Source organism: Coturnix japonica, chromosome 2, assembly GCF_001577835.2.
Source record: "Coturnix japonica isolate 7356 chromosome 2, Coturnix japonica 2.1, whole genome shotgun sequence".
Taxonomy (NCBI): Eukaryota; Metazoa; Chordata; class Aves; order Galliformes; family Phasianidae; genus Coturnix; species Coturnix japonica.
The window spans coordinates 9643876-9661001 of NC_029517.1; the positions used below are offsets into that span (position 1 = coordinate 9643876).

Genomic DNA, 17126 nt, shown 5'->3' on the forward strand with positions numbered 1-17126 from the left:
GTGATTTTTTCTGAGCTAGGTGTTGCTGTTTTCTAATGCATTCTGGCAGCAGTATGTATTGCTGCTTCTTGACAAATATCAAACTCTCTCCTGTTCATTTCGGCATAGACGTGTTTTGAACCTACGTGTCTTTCTTGAACTCAGCGTTACCCTTTAAAATGATGCCCTTGGCAGTGTGGTGGCAGTTGCCATCTTAACCTGAGATATGTCTCACAATGCTGTGTTAATGGTTCGCATTTCATTGTGACATTTCCAGCATGCAACACTGCTTCTCCTTCACTTTTAAGCACATTGTGAGGGATTAGGCAGCTTCTGTGCTACATGATAAGATTAATCAATAGAACTCTTACATATTTTGGAGACTGAAAATCTTTCATGGCACATTATCAAGTCCAAGTATTAACTCAGCTATTAACTTATTAACTTAAAACTATTTTTAAATTGCCAGTTGTGATGACAAGGTCAAGTATGGCCTAAGGTGAAATTACATATTTTCAATAACGTTTCATGCTTTGAATCCTCAAGTTCTTGTGCTCTTCCCACCATGTCCCAAGTTCAAAACATAGTCATTTTCCATGAAGTTTTATAAAGTATTTTATAATGTTGTACTATGGTATAATCTGAAAGTTTAGTATTAGGACCAGTTGAAAGATTTAGGATAAGAAGGTGTCTAGTCCTTGAACCCAGCAGGTAATGCTGAAATCAAGGAAGAAGAAGTGAGTGGGGCAAAATAAACAAAATGATTCACAACCAAACAATGTGTCCAAGCCAGAAATGAGGGCAAGTCCAAACTTACCCATCTATACATCAGATGATGCTGCTCATCTCAAAATGTAGCCTACTTTCATGAGTGTCATGGTTCCGGTAAAACAAGACTTCTTCTCTAATCTTTGCACCCCCCCCCCCCGCCTCCCTCCCCCCCCCCCCCCAAAAAAAAGACTCCTGATTAAAATCGAAATTAGAGGCTTTATACCAGAGAGGAGAAAAGTGAAATGATAGAAGTGGAATATTCACAGAAACTTGCTGCCTGTGTTGCTTCTGCACAAACTTAGGAGAGGTGAGTTACAGGCTGGGAAAAGGCGTCCTGACATTTTCTTAAAGTTTCAGTGAACTGTATGTGAAGACCTCCAGCAACTGATGACACACCAGCAGTTTGTATTCTATGTTTTTCCATTAGATTTCATCCACAATTTTGTAGTTATATATGGGAAGGCATTATATTGACCTTATGTTGAAGTGTAAGATTTGATTCTTTAAGGAATCAACATTAGTGATATTTAACAATAAGTGATACAACAAATCACAAAGCAATAGATCCAACTGGACTGGAATAAAAACAAAATATTTCACATCACATCTTAAATTTCCATTTTAAGCCATGTACATTAATTCACAGACACTTTATTTGCATGTAGGGATTCGGCTGTTTTTTTAAAGCCAAAATTAAGAATGCTTTCAAGTAATAAAGAATCACAGAATAGCTCGGGTTGGAAGGGACATCAAGGATCACAAATCTCCAACCCCCTGCCAGGCAGGGCCACCAAACTCCCCATTTACTAGACCAGGTTGCCCAGGGCCCCATTCAACCTGGTCTTGAACACCTCCAGGGATGGGGCATTCACAGCCTCTCTGGTTGTTCCAGTCTGATCCAACACATCACCACTCTCATAGTAAAAAACTTGCCTCTAAAGAAAAAATTACTGACTTAACTTCACAGATCTCTATATAAGTTTGTTTTGGAAGGCTTTGTTTTCCCCAAAATATATTTTTCATAACAACACATGGATTCTTACAGCACTGCATGCCTTTAATAGATCTCGTATTTAATAGCTTTTCACTACTTTTATCTTCTTTCTCTCTGAAATCCAGAAATAAAATAGTATGCTTTTTCTATTGCATATGCTCTGTCTTTGGCACACCTACATACACACCTTTTAAGACAAACCCATTAAAATTAATGTTACAGCTTATACATCCATCTGGTGTATATAAGTTAGCCAGGAGCAAGATGTTTGATGGATTTAGTCTGCCTTGTATATCTCATAATGTTTTTAACCATTTGAATTCATAAGCTTCATATCCAATATTTTACATTATTTTCTAGATTATAGAAATGAAGTCTGTTTTCTGAATTTATTTTAGAAGCATAATTCAGCAAACTACAATTTTTTATTTTTTTTATATTTCTTCATAAAGTGAAGGAGAATTAAATTTGATATCACAGATGACATTGTTTTGATCTAACATTCCACATTAAATAGCCAAGTAAACATTAAGCCAAATGCTGCAATCAGTGAAGACCAATTTAATATCCACTGTATTTCAGGGTAAATAAACCAAACTGAGATACCTGAAATAAATCCCTGAGTAAGTTGTGTAGTTAGTTTTATAAAACTATTGCTAGATATTTGTCCTAGATTTTTTGCAGGCAGCCTACAGATTGTAAGATAACAGCAGCACAGTCAAATACCTTAAGAAACATACTTAATCTGCTGATAATTACGATGAGAAAAGTTATCATGCATTTAGATAACAGAGACTGGGTAATTTCTTTAACTATAGTGGTAGACAGCAAATTCTTCCCTGAGGTAAAAATTCAAAGAAAAAATTATAGGAATGGCAGTATATCTGGCCTTTGAAACATCCTTTAAAATTGCAAGCAGAAATACTGCAGGCACGTTAGCCAAACAATAAAACAATATAGTAACACTAAATGAACATCAGATATTACACGGTTTTTTAACGATGTCTGCAGATAAGGGTGACTTCTGGAAGTCTTAGCTAATTTAGAGAAGAAAAATGCACAGTACCCTGCAAATTAAGAGGCGGATGGGAAAGCAACTAAGTTTTCAGTAGAACCTGAGCATATAACTCACCTTTCTATTTTCTTTCAACTAATGGGAAAGAAAACAAGGCTTAGAAAAATTCCATACCAAGTACAGTAGACAACAATACTTCATCTGAAAATTTGAAATGCTTTCTTCCTACAGTAAGGAGTTATTTGGAGAGAGAAAAATAAATAAATAAAAGGAGCAGGACCAACCACAACAGAAAACCACTTACTATGAGCAAAGAAAAAAACAAAGAAAAAAGGAAAGATAAGAGATTTGGAATAAAAATACCAGTATTAAAAATTTAAATTCCTCTTATTGATCCGCCTATGATAATATACAAGATCCCTCACAGCTGGATCTCTCAGTTTCTCCACCTTTTTGTCCTTCTTATTTACTCATCTAAGCTTTGCCATCGCTACCCTTACAGAAATAATGGCACTTTCTCCGTCATTGTCCTGAAAAAATTAAGTCAGCCTTTTCTTAACATTGCAAACCAGTGATAGAATGTTATTTTGCTGCACATCACATGTCTCCTAAAACAAAGTACACATTTTATAAGCATATCTCTCTACGCATACCCATATATATTACTACAGGGGTATATTCAACAAGCAAAGATGTAAGTGTATACACAAATGTAGTGAATTACATCATGATAATTTAGACTGTTATTGATTAAAAAAGCAATTGTAAAAAGGGACATTTACTGTTATATTCCCCTATCTCTTCTTAATGTTAAAGAAGCATTGACTACATCAGCTAGGGACATTAGTTAGTCACCACATTTGGATAATTCATTTGCAATATCCAATTATCCCCTATGTTAATGCCACACATCTGTGTGCAAACCCTGCCAATGAAGCCACATTCACATTCAAAAAACTCACTGAACTCATACCACAGTGAAACTAAATCCCATCATTTCCATCCAGTATTCTCAACCACTTAGTCCTTCTAGAGGGAGGATAAAAAAAAGAATTCAAACATCCTAAAGTCAGGCTGATTCACTTAAAGCACAAAATAAAACCAATATGCCAGTTTCCTGAATCCTGAATTGCAAACGGGAATATTTTATATAAGTTCTTCGCATCCATACTTAGTGGCCTACACAGATCCTAGAGGTTAGAGTTTCACAAAGCAAAAGTTACCAGCCTGTGTATACTACCATTTAGCAGTCAAAATACTGTTCAAGAATCATAGAATCACCAAGGTTGGAAAAGACCTAAAAGATAATTCAGTTCAACCATTCACCTATTACCAATAGCTCCCACTAAACCATATCCGATAGAGAACAGAATATTCTCTAGAATGTATTAGGTATATTCTCTAGAATATATTATATTCCCTAGAATATATTAGGTATATTCCCTAGAATATATTATATTCCCTAGAATATATTAGGTAAAGCAGACGTAAGGGTGCATATGGAAAAAAAACCTAAATATTTCTGTTGTTAGTTCCTTAAATGATAAGAAAAAAAAAAAAAAAAAAGTAGTTTTTTTTGAGAGGACTTTAAAAGATTAACAATAAGGAGATCATAGGAACTTTTATCCAATTTCATAGCCCCACCTTCTAAGTTTCCTCTCCTAGCAAAGAAGTTCATACTTAAAGTATTTCATCGAAATTAATGTATCAATATACTTAAAGAGCCACCAATGAAGAAAAGATGTAAGAAACTAACAAGAAAAATATAGAAAAGAGATTTTTCAGTGACACATTTCTTGCTTTTTGTGATAGAAGGGTAGACTTTATGCCCTGTTCCAGAACACATCACAATTTCATAGAACCAAAGGAGCTCCTTTGGCTTGGCCCTGCCTTCTCACCAGGTGTTCCATCACTGTTTAAGGCTGTGACTTAGCATTTCCACTACAACTGTAAAGACAATGAATGCTGATATTGTTCACCAAATATTTACCTGTTGGAGTTCACAGCCTGTTGACAGTGAAGTAAACATAGGTGTTTTTTGTGTACAAAGGTTGATGTAGTATGCTATTCAGTAGAAAGTAGTACTCACAAAGTTAAATTTTTACTTTTTGTGTAATTTTTTTTTTCTTGTCCTCTCTACAGCAAACAATAGCATTATTGGTACTTTCTGACTTGCTGAAGACAAGAGAAAAAATAAACTATCAATAAAGAAAATATGTAGACCAGTAAAGATGGAAGACCTTAGCACAATTTCTTCTGAAAACAAGAAAATGTATCCAAAACAACATATTTGGGGACCAATAATGCAAAATACTTCTATTAACTACTTTAAATTTACTTTGTTTCCTCTTCTGTCCTCCTCCTCCTTTTTGTATTCCCTTAACCCATGTAATTAGCATAGACTGGAAAATACATTTGGAGGACTCAATTCACATTTATGGGTAAGTTATTTCTTTTTGAGCAGATGCATTTACAGATCCCTGATAAGAGAGAGCTAACTGTTTACCAACGTAGGATGTTCACTAACATGAAAGATGTGGCACAATGCTTGCCTGACCTTCTACAAAACCATTCAAGCCTGGTTTCACACAAAGCACTTTCAAGAAAACCAAGGACTTCAATACAAATAATCACAAAAAATCATTTTCATCTCCTGTTGAATGTCATCTTAGTAAATGAAAGTCAGTTTTATCCTTGTCTGCTGCATATGCCCTGATATCAAGGGAGTAATGGCTTGTGGCTATTGAGATTAAAGCAGATGAAGGGCAAATTTCTTTGTCAAAAGCAACACAGATCCTCTACAACAGTTACTTCCAGTGTAACAAAAAGTTATACTTTCCACTGCATAAATGTGCCCACAGACATTGCTGTACAACATGGGAAAGCTAGAAAAATAAGAATTAACAACTTGAGACAAGTAAAAACAAAACAAAACAAAACACGGATGGGTATCATGTTTTTGCATCTGTCAAGGAAAACTCAGAGATGAAAAAAGTGAGGAGGCATAATTCATAGACAAAAACACATCTTGTCTCTTCTCTCAAAGAAAAAGAAACGTCACCTGAGCTCAGCCTCTGCACACCTGAATTAAATTACTGTGAATGGCAGCTGTGTAAGACAGAAATGGGTTGATGTGCTCAGAAACAGAAGGTTTTTTATGCTGTTACACTTAAATAACCTATACCCAGATCTATCTGAGAAATAGTAATATTTATCTTGTTTAAATAAAGACATCCAGCTTGTTCTGACAGTCACTGAGAAACAGCAGCAGCTCCATTGCACCACTTGCAGCCTATTTATTCTAGTTCTACAGGGAGGAGGGCTCTGAGTTAAATAAGGGGTGAATAATTGTGTAGGCCATTGAGTAATGATACAAAAAAAGCATCACATAAAGAAGACTCCTTAAATATAATTATGGAATTATTAAAATGCAAATTCCAGATGGAAATTGCCTTAATGGCTATTTTACTAAGGCCTTCAGAGAACACTCAGAGGAAGCAGAGCACTGACAAGACAGGCTGTAAGGCTGTCATTACACAAAAGGTCAAAGTTCCCTTAGATTATGTCTGCTCTGTGAGTCATTGACTTTTATAGACTGAGGTGTTTGGAAAAAAGTCTCATGAAATTTATGGCAGTATAATGTTCTGGCTATACTCTGTAATCTTATTTTAAAAGAAAATATAGCTCATTAAGTATAGTATTCAGAGTATATAATATATTATTGTTTTTCATTTAAATAACACTATAAATGGGAGCTGGATTTTTAAAGCCTGAAAGATAATAACTCTGCTAAGAAAAATTTACAACTTACAGACTTTTTGAAACACCAGACCAGCAAGTAGCCTGGCTGAAAGTCTGGCAGATACCAAAGGACTGCTGGTAGAAGTAAGGACTTTAAGACTTAGCTCCTACATCTTCAGGAGCTGCCGATGGACAGAAAGGAACAGGTGAGGAACAGGGTTCTTTTTGTCCCAGTCTTAAGGGTTTCAGCTGCTTTTCCTTGTTGCTGCCTTCAAATCTGTCAGTCAACCTGCCTTCCCACCACTTTCATAATGTTGCTCTCTTAGACCCTTTATAGTTTGCTTATGCATGCCTCCTTTAATGATCACACTCTGCTTATATCCTGTCTCTATTTTCTTTCTGTTCTGTCATGGGTTAGTCTGTGTTGCCATATCTCCTGTATTCTTATTCACAAGCTTCTTTCACCTATACAATTCAGCTTCCCATTTTCCTTCCCTGAAATCTCCACCTCAAGGTGCAAATAGAAGTGATTAATGTACATTTTCCTTCTCCAGCAAATGTTTGTTTTGTTTTGTTTTTGGGGGGTAGGGAGGGAATACAAAAAGAAAAACTAATTTAAAGACCGATCAGGCACGTTCTTGTTTGAAAATGTGGTGCCTATATTGCAGCATGTATGCCCACCACTTCAAAGAATCTTTCATAAGAAGTAAACAGACAACAAACAAACAAAAAAAACCTGCTGTTTTTAGGGCTAAAGCTGAAAATATTCAGTTAAAAAAATGAAACCATGAAATGAGTTCTCTTTACTTGACACTTAGCCCTTCAGTTTCCACCAAAAACTGTTTTTCATATGCCTGAGGCTGTTCCTGTCTGTGCATTACCAGGCAGTTTTAAGGGATCATAAGTGTGTATAAGGTTCAGCCTGTATAGTGCAAATGATTTGCCTGGATTTTCACAAGTAATTTGCTTGGTATTGAAATACTAAAGCAGTTTAAGTAGATTTGTGCAAATGAGCCATGGCAATTATTCTGAATAATTTAATGTAGTGAAAATTAAATGATTTGCAATCTTATGTGGTTACAATTATAACTATGACGCATTCTCCTTTCTTTCTCTCCACCCTCCTTTTTTTTTTTTTCCTTAAGAATTTATTACTTCAGTACCTCAAGCAAGAAAGGAGACTTCAAACTGCGTTATGCTTAATTTTAAGAGAGTGAATACAGCTTACAGCTTATTAGTCTTTGAATGACTCTACTACCTGAGTAACTTTTTCTTCTTAATGTATTGCCAATATCAAAATGTCATTTTACATACTTTTTTTGTTCTCACTTTTAAAGCTCAACCAACAATCATGCATTTGCAAAAATCAATTAGAGTTTAAAAATCGTCTATCTGCTTGACAAGACAGTCATCTGCCCCTTAAACATTATGAGCCAGCCATGCCCAGTCTTCACCTACCAACAATTGCATATTCCAAATTTATAGGCTCTATAACAAGCCAGCTGAAGAGCAGTCTCCGTGCCAAATCTCCCCCACTCTCTCTCCAGGGAATCCCTTCTCAGATGCTCTTTTCACAACCGGTAAACAACACTTTATGTCTTTTGAACAGATAGCAGATAATTACCATATGGTTAAAAACATGTTTGTTTCATTCACTTTCCCACTGTAAGCTTCCTTCATTATGACAGCTAAGGAGCATTTAGGGAGGCAGACTCTATAATTTACCCCCCTATAGTCTCAGTGGTTTGAAAGGTCAGTGTCTATTACAATAAAGTTAGAAGCAATTGTAAGTGACTTTGCAAGAAATAATTTTTATTCCAGAAGTGCTGAAGAGAGAAACTGATGTAGGTGCAAGGAGAGAGCCTACCTCATATTGCACTGAAAACTGTTATAATCTATTATTGAATCCAGTACTGTAAGAAATATGTGCTCAGGAATAACGTAGAAAGAGAACAGCTAACCAATATATGGTAAAGAGACAAAAGTGGCCTGTTTTTTGTTTTTTGTTGTTCTTTTTCTTGTTTGTTTGTTTGTTTTGCTCCTATGCTGCTTCCCTGCCTTGTTGCTCATTGTATAGCATGGGGTTACACCTGGGAGAAGGACACTGGACCAAGTTATTGAGCAGTCTATGGAAGAACATGACCCATTCAACTCTGCCTGTCAGAACACTGGGGGAAGAAGCAGCAGCACACCTAATTCACATAGTTCAGGAGACAGGAGATGAAACCCCTAAAAGATAAGAAACCCAGAGGTCTGTCACAGTCTTGAGGAGCCTCTGAGGCAACAATCCTGTGGAACTGCTTTATAGAAAAGCCGATTATGATCAGTTTCATCAGGATTCTTCTCTTTTGTGGTTGCTTAATCTGTGCTCTGAACTGAAAGGTTTCTTGGCAAATGCAATGGCACCTTCAACCTCTGTAAGATTAATTCTTTGTGACCTGGCTATTTACTTAGAAATGCAGATGACAGATGAGCCCAGTGGGGAGAGAAAGAGTATGAAGTATGTTGCACATTTTGGTAAGGCTTCTGTCACCTTATGTTCCACAGCTCCTGGAATACAAAACTCTCACAGACAGAGGAGGGAGCAGAAGATCCTGATTTACATTGTATATCGTTTCCTGAGCCTACCAAGAAATATTTGTTTTTAATTTTCACCCTTCAAGTCTCTTTGAAATGTAAGTTAATTCTATCAGCAGCTTTCTTGATATGCTAATCCTATCCTCCTTACAAAGACAAAAACTTTTTTTCATGTACACAGTAAATGATAGCTACAAAAATGTAGTAAACCTAGAATTAGATAATGACATAATGACACAACCCCAGTCATTCTCATATCAAACTTTTCCAAAACTCAGTCAACAGCTGTGGAAATACAATGTTAATTTTGAATGTTTTCATTTCAGCTATTTATGTGATAATTTTTGCTGAAAATTTTCTTTAACTCTAACAATCCCTTCCTTTCTGATTACCTTTTAATACAGAACATCCTTCTAAGAAACAAACGACATCAAGGGCTGTGAAGAGATACTCATTAACTCCTGTAAAGCCATCGGAACACAAAACAAGCTCACAGACAATTATTAGAAAATTCAGAGTTTGGATTACAACTCCAGAGAGTGGATGCATTTCATATATATAGTGGATTTATGCTACCCAAAGAGGATGAGATCTCACCTATTCATAAGTAAACTGGGACCTGTTAAAATAAATAAGAATGAAAGTGGTGAAAGTGAAAATAGAAGCCAGAGGTTTAGAATAATGGAATTTATATTGATAAGTGGGAGGCCAAAGCAGGTCAACATTCATGATGTCAGGTGCTGGACAAGCAAAGGAGCAGAGACAGTGACAAAGTGGAGCAGTCAGAGCAGTGCAGCTGCTATGATGGCAAGTCCACTGTAACACTGTAACAAGTAACACTGAATAATAGTTACTAATGTATTTCAAAGACAGAAATGAGAATGATGATTCACCTGTTATGAACATATCATCTATCAGTGGAAATTGCCCTTAGCAATGGACAGTGCTGTCAGCATGTCATCTGCTATTTCTTGGCTTGGGAAGGAGGCAAGAAAGAGTAGTAAAGGACACCAAGGAGCTGATTTGGTATTCTGGAAAGAGTTCTCTGGACTAAAAAACTAAAATTTGATACCTGTGTTTAATCTGTAAGTTAAGGCTGCACAACAATATAACAGATTTAACTCCGAGGTATCCTCACATATGGGCCCAAACATTTTATTAATTATCAAGTTGGAAGGGATTTCCAGAACTGTATTTGTTCTTATGGATAAGGATAGAGAATATTATAGAATATTAGGGGCTTATATCCCTTAAAATATATTTCAGGTGTTCAGATGCATCACGGGGTCCTACAGTGTTTCCTGGTTCATTGGGAAATTCATGCCTTAAGGACCCATATGAGCACCTTCCTATGGGCATGTATCACTGGTACTTGATGAAAAAACCTTGGTTTATTCCACTCAGTCATTTGAACAGTAATATTTTCTTTCAAGCAGAACATTTATTGTACATGTAAGAGAACTTACTCTGCCATTTTTAGATTTAAAGAAGAGATTTTCTCCTGGAAACACAAAGCACACTGTTTTAACAGCATTAGAGAGCAATTTGGGCAGCTGGAGGCCATCTTATTTGTTTTATAGATAAGTCACCTTTCACATGAAGGAAAAAAAAAAAAAAAAGAACATCTGTGGTTTTATCCACACAGAACAAGTAAAACAAATAGCAGTACAGTATTAGAGCTGACTGCTTTGTGATTTACTTAGGAAATGATCTTCATACATTATTATTATTATTTATATTGCACTATAATGCAGGAATCCTGTAATGCTAAGTATTAAAGAAAAACCTGCATTCCTCCAGAGGTCTTATGCAGTCAGACCATGGCAATTGTGCTCACGGACTTGTTAGAGAAATATGACGCTGTTATCTGGAGAAGCTTTTCTTTCACCATTGAAGGGAATAGCAGTAGGGAGGCAGGTTTAACTTTTAAATGCTGTACAGTTTTGCTGTATATCCTAGCAGAAAACTGGTTCAAGAAAAGTCTCCCCTCCCCAACTTATCTGGACAATGTTGCCATGAAGATAAATTCTATAGGAAAATATCCTTCGTATTATTTAATAAACAGCCTCACTGTGGGATAAAATCAGAGTAATGGACAATTAAGTACAGATCTCTGGCTTTAACAGAAAATGCAAAGATGAAACAAAGACGTCAGCTTCAAAGCTGAAAACACCAAATATTTAGCTATGTGTTCTTTTAATTAACCTTACACAATATGACTAATATAGATGGAAATATCAGATGATGTATAGGCACAATCACTTGACATAGTCCATTACATCTTTATTGGTGTTTGGTGAATTCCATTGGTTCAGAGAAGAGGCTGCATTGAGTTTAGGAATACATGGCTCTGCTGAACTATATAAGTAGGAACAAACAGCTTCTGAATGCTCAATAGCCTCATGTATTTCCTTCCATTCCTAGGGTCCACCACAACCAAGCCAACTTTTTCACTGTGCAGAAGGCTCTGCCAGCTAGCAACAGCTCTTTCTCAGTACCGTAGATGAGTACAATAGGGGCCTCCACATGGAACCCTACTAACCACATCTGGTACCCCTTTCCTTGTTTCTCCTTTCTTTCCCTATAGAAACATGAAGGATGGAAGGGATCAATGTGATCTCCTTCACCTGTACAGAGCTGCTCCCCTTGCTTTCATACCCTTTCTGTCAACATCTATCCTTCATCATTCAGTATCTCTTCAGCTTTAATGAACCTTCTATGACCTCCCTTTGCTATATCACTACTTAATAGTAGGAATATAAATTTGTTCAGAGGCTCATTTTTGGTAGTGAGATTAAATATATAGAAAGAAAGTCATTCTATTTAATGAGCCTGTAACTAGATATCAGCAGGTTCAGTGAATGACAGGGATATAACATAAACTGATGAATCTGTTGAAGAATTGCTATGGATTACATGCTAATAGGTTGTTGATCATTGGAAGCAGTGAAATTCTTTACAACACCCGACAAAACAACATTAGGAAAATCAAAAATCATATATTAGAAAAAGTTGACTCACACAGCAGTGACAGAGTCTCTAGCTATAGACCACACCACATCAGGAATCAGCTTCCGTCCAAAAAAAATTCTTCCTTTGTTGGCTGACCCTTAATGAGCCTTGGGGATAGGGAGATGGGGTTGGGGGGTGGACAGATCCTGGGTGTGCTCCCTCCAGACAGGTGGGAAGTTACAGAGAAGTTACAAACCGCTCAGTGATAACCAGTGAATGACATGGCTTTTTAAGCCACCCATCAGAGATAAATGCTGTAATGAGGTGACGGTAACTCTAATTATTGGTGGAAAATGGCCAAATAACAGAACTCTGGTGGAGCAGAGAAACACCAACAGTCTTATATAAGCTCAACTTCTGTCAGCAATAAGAAAACAATATATTCTGTACTCAACAATTTTTAAAATAGTAATCCAAATTAATCACTTGAAGTCTGCAAAGATTGAGATGATGATTTCAGCTAATTTTTTTCCCCCACTTGGAGAAAATATGTGGTGAAATGTGCAGAGAACTTACACATCCAGAAGATCTATCTTAGAGAAAAGTTTGACAATAATTAACAATAGTTGCAGCCTGAAATATCAACTCTGAGATCTTCAAGCCTCAACTTTTAATTTTTTCTTTAACTACTTTCTGATTTTTTCACAAAATTTAGCTTAAATTTTTATTCAATATGGCAAAACAGTGAGAACAATACATTCTTGAATCAATGAAGTGACCCATCATATTTCAACATCATTAGATTTTGCAATTGATATACAATTTTAATGTTTATTTTTAATCGATACTTGTTGCTCAGTGGCATTACTTTAAATTATTGAGGCCTAACAGTGTTCTTTAAATAATTGATCTAAGTATGTATTGGGCACAGATGGGCCCAAAGGACACAAACATCTAAAAATTATATGAGGCCTTTGACAACAGTGAAATTAAATTAATAGTAAAATTGGATTGAGTTAATCAATTGAGTAAAATGACAAGAAGGTTGCGTAAGAGAGCTGGAATTGAAGGAGTTTCACAGTAATCAGTTTCTGCAGTGCAGCTGCTACATGTTTGTGCAATAACAAGAGTTGATGAGCAGCTAATTTGTACGAAACTGGAAGCAAGTTTAATGTTTGGATTAGAGCAGGAGTGTGGATGAGTTACATGCTGGAATTTCTCAAAGCTATTAATGATGAGATTGTATGCTGCAAGAAAGAGCTGCTCGCAGAGTAATGGAAAACTCAGTGACTACATTCCTTTCCCGAACGTTATGCCCTTCCTATGTCTTCTTGTGCCTTTTTCTTTTTTTTCCTTTCCATAATAGCAAGGGAATGCGCGACTACAGCACTGTGTTGAACTTGACTAACCCTACTCTTTTCAGTCCTTGGCAAGACAGACACCTGTGCTAGAGCAATGCACTATCAGAACTGAATATTTGGACGAAAACAAAACTGACTTCTCTTGGATCCATCTGTATCAGCTGCAGGTGCTCTGGCATGTTTTCTCTGCTGAAACCATACAGATTTAACACCCGCTATTTCTCTTACAAATATGGCAGTATCAGTAAGTGTTCCATCTAAAACTTCGTTAATTTTGCACCAGTCTTATAAATGTCAGCTAAACATTTTATTCTCTGCGTCATCTTTTCTTTCACTCAGTAAGAATACTTCTGTTTTTTGGGGTATACATTTTATTATATGTGAATTTCCCTTTCTAATACTGCGGCATAGGTAATGGTATGTTATTGAATAGAAAAAAAGTTAGGAAATGTTTCATTAGATGCACATGGGCTCTATGCACTTGAGCTGTCTGTCCATAACCTCCAGTTAGAAATGTATATATTTTAAGTCAACAAGGTTCCATTTATTTTAACAGCACATGCAGTGGTTAGATGATAGGAAAGCACAGATGAGAATAGCACCTACCTCATGAATGCTGGCTATTTATGTTCATAGTCAATTCATAGTCACCAGTTCTAAGCTTTTTGATGGCAACAGAATGCTCATTCCAGTCCAACAAATTTTTGAAAATAATAAAATTAGGAGGACCTGTAATCATTAATGGAAATGTGGTGCAGCCAGGTTACAAGCATAATTGCATGTGGGGCCATGTATAGGGGAAGCAGTCCTTTGGCACTGTAAGCTGCAGACTTGGAGCTGCTCTTGCTTCATGAGAAAGTGACTTCTGTAGGCCTTGCCAGCTGGATCGATTGTAAAGCTCTGGAGCTGGTATAAAAGGAATAATGATGTATTCTTCTTCTTCTCACACTATACTGTGGTACTCAACAAATAACAGAAATTATTAGAGCAGGAAATTTGGACATAAATAGGATTTTGCATAGAAGTGTATGCAAAACTAGTACATGATAGACTAATAGTAATTAGTGATAAAATTAGATAAGATAGATTTTTATTTATTTATTTATTTATTTTAAGTTTAAATCTCTGGATAGAAAAAGCAGGGAGCCAGAGGATCAGAGCCTCATTTTAAAAGCTACAAAGTACCACAGCACTAATGTAATTCAGCACTGTCCTAACACTGTTTAAAAATTAAGACTGCAACGACAATGAATTTGTATTGTGACATCAGGGGGGCTGGAACTACATGATCCTTGAAGTCCCTTCCAACCCGGGTCATTCTGTGATTCTGTGATCAGATTTTCATTTATTTATTTATTTGTTTGTTTATTTGTTTATTTATTCATTCTGGTGTAACCACAGGTGTCTGGGAGAAGGGCAGGGAGAAGGAAAAGACTAAATGAAACTATGACTAAATGAACTAGACTGGATGAACATATCCTACCAACTTTACCAGTACAAGCTTGAAATGCTCATGTTGAAATTTTAGCATTACAGCTCCGAATTTATACTGCAAAGGCATGTATATATCATGCAAAAAATAATGGTTCAGATAGTGCTGCTGAAACAAAGCTCTACATGGCCCATCAAACTGCTGGGAATTCATCTGTGATCTGCCTTCCTGGAGTAAATCGTAATGTTAATATATAACTTTGTGTATCCTTTAAGATCAGAATGTGCAAGCTGTACACTGATTGGCACCTCTGTGGTATTAAATGACATGAATCTCCTAGAAATCATGATATATCTTGTTTTGGGGGGAATGGCTCACTCTCTAAGCTGAGATCAGGTTAAGAAGAGTCATTTGGGAGTCAACTGAATTCTCTGTTTCTGAGAAGAAACAAAGAAAAACAAAATAGAAAACATAATGTGCATCTGTGTGTGAAATAATTCTTTCTGAAGTGACAGCAAACACGGGGGACTTTATTTCAGAACTGAATTCAGAGAAGTTTCAAAATAGAATGCCATATTGAGGGGTAAAGTTAAAATGATTTATTTCAATGATTGTCAAAAAGAGCAAATATTCTACAGTACTACTAATCAACTCTAATGCACTCTTATTACTTCAGAGGTTCTGCTATTTCACCTTTTTTTTGCAAAAGTCTACTCACCTTCTTATTCACCCAAAATTCTGTTGGCTTTCGGTACATCATTTTTCTCTGATTGTGGTGCAGATTTTATATTCATGAATGACGTATGTAGCAGCTTCAGTGGTCAGATCCAACCTTCAATCATGAGTTCACTTGAACACTGCATCTAAACGTAGATGTCCTAATGTTTTACAGGCCCATTGAGTTAAACAGCACAACTCTACTTTGTCTAGGTCCACTTGAGCCACTTCAAGTTTTCTAGCCTGTTTGCCTGCTCATTGTTGCAGTGTCATTAGAGAAACAGTTCTTGGGCATGTTCCACTTAATAGATTATGACCTACTGAAATAACTCGTGCTTCCTATTTTCTGTTAATTATACGACTTTCTGTTGCTACTAAAGCATTTTACTTGGGGACAAAAAAGAGATGAGATATCCTCAATTCAGAATGCAGAGAGGAATTTGTTTAACTTTGGCAAATGTAAAAGAATGGGATTTTTGTTTTTTGTTTTCCATTTAATTTAGGAAATCGTTTAGCTAAGCCTTAGATAAGCTGTACCAAAAGTACTCCATCTTCACATGGTTTCAGAATCTGAGGCGAGCCCTGAAATTAAGAATATAAAAATGGTAATAACTCTTCAGTTTCTTTGCCTGTTAGTGGATATTATTACTTGAAGGAATGAAGGATACAGCAGTAGAAAAGATTCCCTTGTCCCACAGCTATTCCAGTTACAAGATGGGACAAGACACAACCTGTACAGAATGACAGGGAGACTGTGCGCAAGACGAGTTTAAGATAAACATTCAAAAAATGATGTAAAAATAGATCCAATACAAGAAATGAATTTTAACATGAACTAGCTTGAGGTACAGGTTAAATTGGTCTTTTTCATGTATTAAGAAGAGTCTGAAAGAAAGACCGTGGTTTAAGGTGTAGGTTATGGAGGAAATCTATATATCTTTGTGTGAAACAGAACAAGGTTTTCACCATTATTGAAGTGTTTTGAAAGATTTTTATTCTTTCAGAAAAAGTATGAAAGCATAGTCTGTCTTAACCAAAAGCTGAAAAGCAAATAAAAAGAATCCCAATTCCTTCTCCTATCATCTAGGAATTTCCAAAGCTCTGTAGGAGAAATACTAAAGAACAGAGTTTCTTAGCTGTGAGAATAATTCTAACTCCATTAAAAAAAAAAAAAAAAAAAAAAGTAGAAGCAAAATGAAAAAGAATCCAGACAGATTTAATGTATCTGTGTTTACGTACTCCTTTTATTTCCTTCACTAAACACCTGTTTAAAAACAGAAGATAATGTGCTAATAACAACAGATAGAATAACGTTCTCCCTATCTTTTATAATAACCATCCAGCATCCCTTGTTCTACATCTTATACCCTGAGACAGATGCCTAGCTAACAAAGCAGACAGCAGTTATTCCCATAAGTACATTGTAGCTAAAACAGCACAGGACAGGACAGAGCCAGACCATGGTAGTCACTAGTAGTTAATAACCTCCCTGAGAGTTAAATGGGAATTATGACAGAATTGCACAAAGCTCATAGTTAGTATTTTCTGAGCATTTAATAGCTCACCTGGAGATAAAGAAGTATTCAA

General features: G+C 36.1%; 1 protein-coding gene and 1 long non-coding RNA gene across 4 annotated transcripts in view; one reads left to right on the plus strand and one right to left on the minus strand.

The window, feature by feature from the left end:
• Positions 1–17126, minus strand: part of ADARB2 (adenosine deaminase RNA specific B2 (inactive)) — a 286410-nt gene that overhangs the window by 246719 nt on the left and 22565 nt on the right. The gene's annotated exons all lie outside the window — the stretch shown is intronic.
• On the plus strand, positions 6248–10300 carry LOC116653008. The gene is made up of 3 exons (XR_004306337.1): positions 6248–6706; positions 9048–9175; positions 9482–10300. It is a non-coding gene; the product is annotated as an uncharacterized LOC116653008 (long non-coding RNA).